The following is a 6,939-nucleotide window of genomic DNA, read 5'->3' as shown; positions in this document are numbered from 1 at the left end:
TCAGGGAGGGAGCAGATGTGTGTGTTTCTCCTATGAATGGCCACAGGTTATGTTTCGTGAATCTGCATATGGAGGTCCCATTGTCTCTTACCAAGTACTGAGCCTTGAGGAAGATACCACTTTACAGAATATGCTGAGTTCTGTTGAATCATTGGAGTAAGTTGCTCAAGTCACTCAGATAGAGGGCGAGAGGGAGATGCCTCCAGCTGGAGGAAGAGCAGATGCACAGCCAGGGGCCGCCCTCTGACCCTGGATTCCCCGCTGGGAGCCACACTGTGCACACAGGGGAGCAGAACGTGATGGAGAGAGTGTATGTATGTGTGTGGTGGGCAGGAGAGGTTGTGATATAAAAGCAGAGTAATTCAGAACAAAACTTCTTATTAAAATATTTTTCTCTTAATTATCTGAGCTTACTGCAAACTGAGTTATACGAATGCAGTTGACCTACTAAATAGGTTATGTGAAGGCAGACAAGAATGAGAGCTAACAGGCATTTTATTGCCAACTGTGTACCCTGGAGTGTCACTTGGCCCTGGCCTATATGTCCTTAGTGTTCCCAATGATCCTGCAAAGTGAGCACTGTCATTCCCACTCTGTAGCTGAAAACAGGCTCCGAGGAGCCAGTGACACGGCCGAAGTCCCCACAAGAAAGAGGCAGAACCAGGCCTTACTTAAATGTCAGTCATCTGTCTCCAAATCTGGAAATTCCACTGTTTCCGCACTGGCCGCCTAACCCTGCCGGGGGCTTCTCTGAGCTGAGAAACACACAGAGGGTGTGAGGTGACTGTGTGAAGCCGGTCCCCCCTCTGCCAGCTGACACTCCATCCTCAGGCTTCAGCTGGACTCTCTCCCTCTGGCTGCGTCCCCACGCCCCTGTGCCTACTGCAAGCTGTCATGCGTGACGTTCTCCATCTCCCACGCAGCTATTTCTTCTCTGTCACCTTTTTCCCTTTTCTCTCACTGGAACACTTGAGTCTTGGTCTTTATCTTTCCTGCTCTCCCACAGTCTCCCCCACATGCACAGAAACCTCTCCGTTGTTCTCTTTCCTTTCTCTCTCTCCCCCACTGGCATGTTCCCTCTGTTGTCATTTTCCTGTCCCCTCAGCTTCCTCTTCCATCTTTTGCCTCCTGCCTAACTCCACCCCTCTCTCTCTCCACCCTCAGTCCCAGGTTTCCCTCTTCCTGCCTGCAGCCAGGGGGTCTGGCCAGGCAATCACCTGGGCACCAGCACTTTCGGCAGGTCCTTAAGGAGTCGCCAGACTGTCCTGGTTGGTAAATCAGGTTGGGGAGAAAAAGGAGAGGGATTTATTCAGAGTCAAGGTTGGGCAGTTTCACACAGCAGAATCCCTCAGGGCTTTGGCCCAGGCCTGCTGTACACCTGAACAGCAGGTGTACCTGTCTGGGCCCGTGTAACTAATGTCCTCAGGGATGCGAGCTGGCATAGCACGGATGTGCTCAGGGCCTGCTCCTCACAATTCTGCCATGGTTCCTGCCAGTACACTTGTAAACAGAAGAAAAGCAGATCCTCTTCAGGAACTCCTGGCCCACCTGGGCTCAGGTTTATTGGTGTTTATTTGGAACAATTACATGATCATCTTCTTCTCCCCCTTGGTGATCAACCAGGTGTTCTTGTAAAAAGAAAGCCGGATGTTTTTCTTTGGCTGATTTTGCTGTTACAGTCTTCAAGAAATGAGGTGGGAATTGAAGACACTTTTTATCTGGAGAACTAGAAAACTTCTAATACCCTGGCACCTGTAAAAAAAAAAAAAAAAAAAAAAAGCCAGCAAGTAGAAAAGGGGGTGTGGGTGAGAGGGGCAGGGGGAAGGGCTCCTGTACTCAGGCATGGCATAAGGATGAGACAGCAATCGCTGGACAAGGCTCGGTTCACTTCAGTTCCCTTCCCCAGGGTTTGTGATTTCTTGTCTGGAAGACTCAGCGGTTTTGTTTTCCCCCCACTAGCATTTAGATATATGGTAATTCTCCTGAGACATGCTATTGGATATACTTAGAACTGGGGTGTCAGCAATACATCCATTTAGATTTCTGTTTAATTTTTAAATTATTACTCTGTCAGAAATATCAGTGGTAAAATTAATGTAGGAGCTTATTAATATCTAATAGGACATGAAAACCTTTTTCTTCTGTCCCGTTAGGGAATGGGCATGAGAGTGAATCCAAAGCTGTCAGGACAGGATCCCTGACTCCAGGCACAGAGCGCCAAGTAGGTCCTCCCCATAAGATATCCAGATATCCAGGCTCTAGGGATGTACGCCTTCCTGAGGCCACTGGAATTCACAATGACGGCACCCAGGGAATGCAGTGGAGGACATCAGGCCCCTCATCAGGGAAAAAACTGTAAAGATGCAGGAACTGGGAAGCAAGATTTATCAATGCAGTGAAGACTACGGCCTCATGATTGCTTGAGAGAAAATCAGCCTATTATTTATTCCTGAAGGTTTGAATGTATGTGTGACCCCTCCAAAATTCCTAAGTTGAAACCTCACCCCTAGAGCAATAGTGTTGGGAGTGAGGCTTTAAGAGGCAGCTAAGTCATGAGGGCAGAGCTATCAGGAGTGGATTAATGTTGTTATGGAAAGAGCTCACAGAAGAGAGTGCTCACAGAAGAGAGTTCACTGACTGGCCCTTTCACCTTCTGCCCTGTGATGACACAGCAAGAAAGCCCTCACCAGATGCTGACACCTTGATCTTGGACTCCCCAGCCTCGATAACGTGAGAGAACAACCTCATGTTTATTAGGAATTGCTCGGTTCCAGGTATCCTGTGAGAGCTGCACAGAACGCACTAGGTCACATCCCATCTTGAAATTGAGCCAGTGTTGCTGCCCACTGATCTCACTAGGTCATAAGGAATTAGGACAAGGACATGCTAGTGCTCTTCAAAGCACCTCAGGTATAATGAGGGCCAAAGTGTTTCACATGATAAAATATCAGCAATCACCCTCCTCTTGTAGCCCCACAGGACCCAGAAGCCAGCAGCCATCCTGGAGAGGAAGGTGCATCTCTTTTGACTGCTGTCCCCAGAAGCAAGAACCAGTCCTTCTGGGCCCTGCAGCTCTCCCTGCCCTGGGTGTCCTCTGTCACATCCCAGGTAAGGACCATGAGCAGAGGTGTGAGCCTGCAGTAACTCAAGGTGGAAGGAGCTCCATGAGGAACAAGAGATGCTTGTCCAGGGCTCCAGTGTGTAGGCACCAGGTCACCTGGCCCCTACCACACTCTAAATGACAGTACCTCAGCCCTGGTCCCATGGGGAACTGAAGTGCTTTCAGTAACTGCTATGTCCATTATAAAATCAAGGAGGGGAAAAGGTTACTAACATGATGAGCATTTGTGTTTTATTTGTCAGGAAAAACTTAGTTACAAAAATGTTTTCTCCCCACTGGCCCCACTGTGGTCCAGGTGTCTTTGAAAGCCAACTTACATTTTTCCTGTGATGCGAGCCACACAGCTCCTAAACCAACCCTTGTACATGTTTAAAAATGTTTTGCAGCCAGGCGCAGTGGCTCATATCTGTCATCCCAGCACTTTGGGAGGCCGAAGAGGGCGGATCGTAAGGTCAAGAGATCGAGACCATCCTGGCCAACGTGATGAAACTCCGTCTCTACTAAAAATACAAAAAAATTAGCTGGTGGCGTGTGTCTGCATTTCCAGCTACTCAGGAGGCTGAGGCAGGAGAATTGCTTGAAGATGGAAGGCAGATGTTGCAGTGAGCCAAGACCATGCCACTGCATTCCAGCCTGGTGCCTGGCAATGGAACGAGACTCTGTCTCAAAAAAAAAAAAAAAAAGTGTTTTGCCTCTGGACTTAGGCCAAGCAGGGGCCAGAGGAAGCGTGCCCTAGAACAGGGCTTGCAGCTCAAAGTCCAGGCTTCTGTGCTGGCGGTGGCTCTGGGGAAGGCCTTGAGAGGCGACTTTCCTGCAAAGGCCTCTGAACTGTGCCTCAGCCACAGGCTCAGCCACTTGATGTGGGTAGTTTTTCCCAGGGAGGGAAATCGGCTGAGGTCCAAGGAAGGAGAGGGTCAGTAAACAAGGCACTGAACCACGGTCCTCAGTGGATGGAGTAGGAAGTGCAGGCTTTGACCATGCCGCTCCTTCCAGGACCCTTCTGGTTCATTCATTCATTCATTCGTTTGAACATGTTGTTGGTGTCAGGTGCTGTGCGAAGGCTGGTTCTAGAGAACATGTTTATTGAAACCCTTGTACATCTAAGCTTGGCTCCTTGATGCTCAACTCAGTCACTTTGACCTTGGCTTTTTCATAAACTCCTCTAAGCCTATTTCTATAACTCTAAACAGCTTTTAATTGCACCCTGTACTTAGGAAATCTTAATTAAGTTAATGAATATCAAAAAGCAGTCTCCGTAGTGTCTAGAAAGGGGTAAACAAAAGGTAAAGAACCAAGAATCAGGTGAGCAATCCAAGTACATCCTTTGAACTTCATATCACTGAAAGAGGCATTAAGGAGGGCAGGAAAGACAGCCTTAAACTGCCGGCACCATCCCTTCCTCATCTTCTGGCAGCAGGAGAGTTTGTTTGTTGGAGGAGGGACAGAGCAGTCACTGGGGACTCTGCATTGGAACTCAGTGCTGCCCTGTCACAGTGGAAAGCAAGGCTGAGCAGAACTCAGCCTGCACCCACAGAAAGTGCATGTACACCAGCCCTAGCCAGGGGGAATCTCCCATCCCAGGGGTTGGAACTTCAGTTTTGGCAAGCTTCACACCAGGAGCTCAAGTGCTCCGGGGCTCTACATAAACCTGAAAGGCAGTCTAGGCCACAGGACTGAAATTCCGAGGCAAGTCCTAGTACTGTGCTGTGCTCAGAGCCCATGGATGAGGGGGACCCAGGACCTGGTAAGATACGAGCCCAGGTGGTAAGGGAGCGTTTGCACCACTCCCCCTACAAGCCCAGGCAGTTCCGCTCACAGCAATAAAAGTGACTCCTTCTTACCGCTTGACCAGGTAGAGGAGAGAAGAAAGAGGACTTGTTCTTCCATCTTGGATACCAGCTCAGCCACAGCAGATAGGGCACCGGGCAGAGGCATCAGTCCCCCATTTCAGGCCCTAGTTCCTGGACTACATATCTAGACACACCCTGGACCAGAAAAGAATGGCTACCTTGTTTTTTATTTTTCATTTATTTTATTATTGCATTTTACGTTATTGTTTAGAAGGTTGTCTTATAAACTTTAATTTTTAATAATAAAATACAACAGAGGAATATGCAAAATATAAATGGAATTATAATATTCTTTATAGATAGGATTCAGTGACTGCAGTTTAATGTTAAAATGCACCTTTTCATACAATCTGAATGATTCCGTGAAAATTTTAGTTATGTGTAATGTGCTAGACGAGAGTATCTAAGAAAAATAATGTATGTATTTTGAATACAAAGAGAAAACAAACAAAGCAAATGCAAATATATCATGCTAAACTTAAAGACATTTTAAATTATAATGCTAATATTTGTATTTTATGTAAAAGTATGGTGGCAAAACATTTCTAGATAGAAATGAATATGTCATGTATCAGGCTAGTAGGCTGAGCTTCTTGTTGAACACTCATCTGCCATACAAGAGTGATGAAAACCACAAAAATGCCAGCTAACACAATTTTTTTTTTTTTTTTAGAACCAGTTTTTTAACCCAGGCAGTATGGCTCCAGAATCTAAAATCTAAATCATCTTGTAGTTACTTTACTGAGACTATAGAAGGATCCTTTTGCCCTTTTTTATTTTTTAAGGAAAAAAAGAAAAAAAAAGAAAGAAAGAAGAAAAAAAAGGCAAGGAAGAAAGAGGAAGAGGAAGAGGGAGAGAGACGGGGGTTTTTGCTTTATTTCCCAGGCTAGAATGCAGTCTAAAAATGGGTATTGAAAACCTCTTTTATGCCAATAATTGTGTTTAATAATGGAGACAGGAAAAAATGAGGGAAGAAAATAACAAACAAGCAGCCAACCAATATTTCATTTAAAACTGTGAGTAGGTGTGATGTGATACTGATAAGAGTGTAAATTTTGCATATTTGAAGTGGAGAGTTCTATAAATGTTTATTAAGTTTACTTGTTCTGGATCTGAGTTCAAGTCCTAGATATCCTTGTTAATTTTCTGTCTCGTTGATCTGTCTAATATTGATGTTGAAGTCTCCCACGATTATTGTGTGAGAATCTAAGTCTCTTTATCAGTCTTATGTATCTGGGTGTTCCTGTATTGGGTGCGTATATATTTAGGATTGTTAGCTCTTCTTGTTGCGTTGATCCTTTTACCATTATGTAATGTCCTTCTTTGCCTCTTTTGATCTTTGTTGCTTTAAAGTCTATTTTATCAGAGGCAAGAAGTACAACTCCTGCTTTTTATTTATTTATTTATTTATTTTTGCTCTCCATTTGGTTGGTAAATCTTTCTCCATCCCTTTGTTTTGAGTCTTTGTGTATCCTTGCATGTGAGATGGGTCTGGATGCAGCATACCGATGGGTTTTGGCTGTGTCTTTTGATTGGGGGATTTAGTCGATTTAAATTTAGGATTAATGATAATATATGTGAGTTTAATACTGCCATTTGATGTTAGCTGGCTGTTTTGCCCATTAGTTGATGTAAATTCTGCATTATGTTGATGCTCTTTACTTTTTGGTATTTTTTAGAAAGGCTGATTCTGGTTGTTCCTTTCCATGTGTAGTGCTTCTTTCAGAAGCTCTTGTAAAGCAGGCCTGGTGGTGATGAAATCTCTGAGTGCTTGCTTGTTCACAAAAGATTTTATTTTTCCTTTGCTTATGAAGCTTAGTTTGGCTGGATAGGAGATTCTGGGTTGAAAGTTCTTTTCTTTAAGGATGTTGAATATTGGCCCTCACTCTCTTCTGGCATGCAGGGTTTCCACTGAGAGATCTGCTGAGTCTGATGGGTTTCCCTTTGTGGGTAACCTGACCTTTCTCT

Source organism: Sapajus apella, unplaced genomic scaffold (assembly GCF_009761245.1).
Source record: "Sapajus apella isolate SASKATOON/1434 unplaced genomic scaffold, GSC_monkey_1.0 scaffold69, whole genome shotgun sequence".
Classification (NCBI taxonomy): Eukaryota; Metazoa; Chordata; class Mammalia; order Primates; family Cebidae; genus Sapajus; species Sapajus apella.
This window is presented reverse-complemented; position numbering follows the sequence as displayed.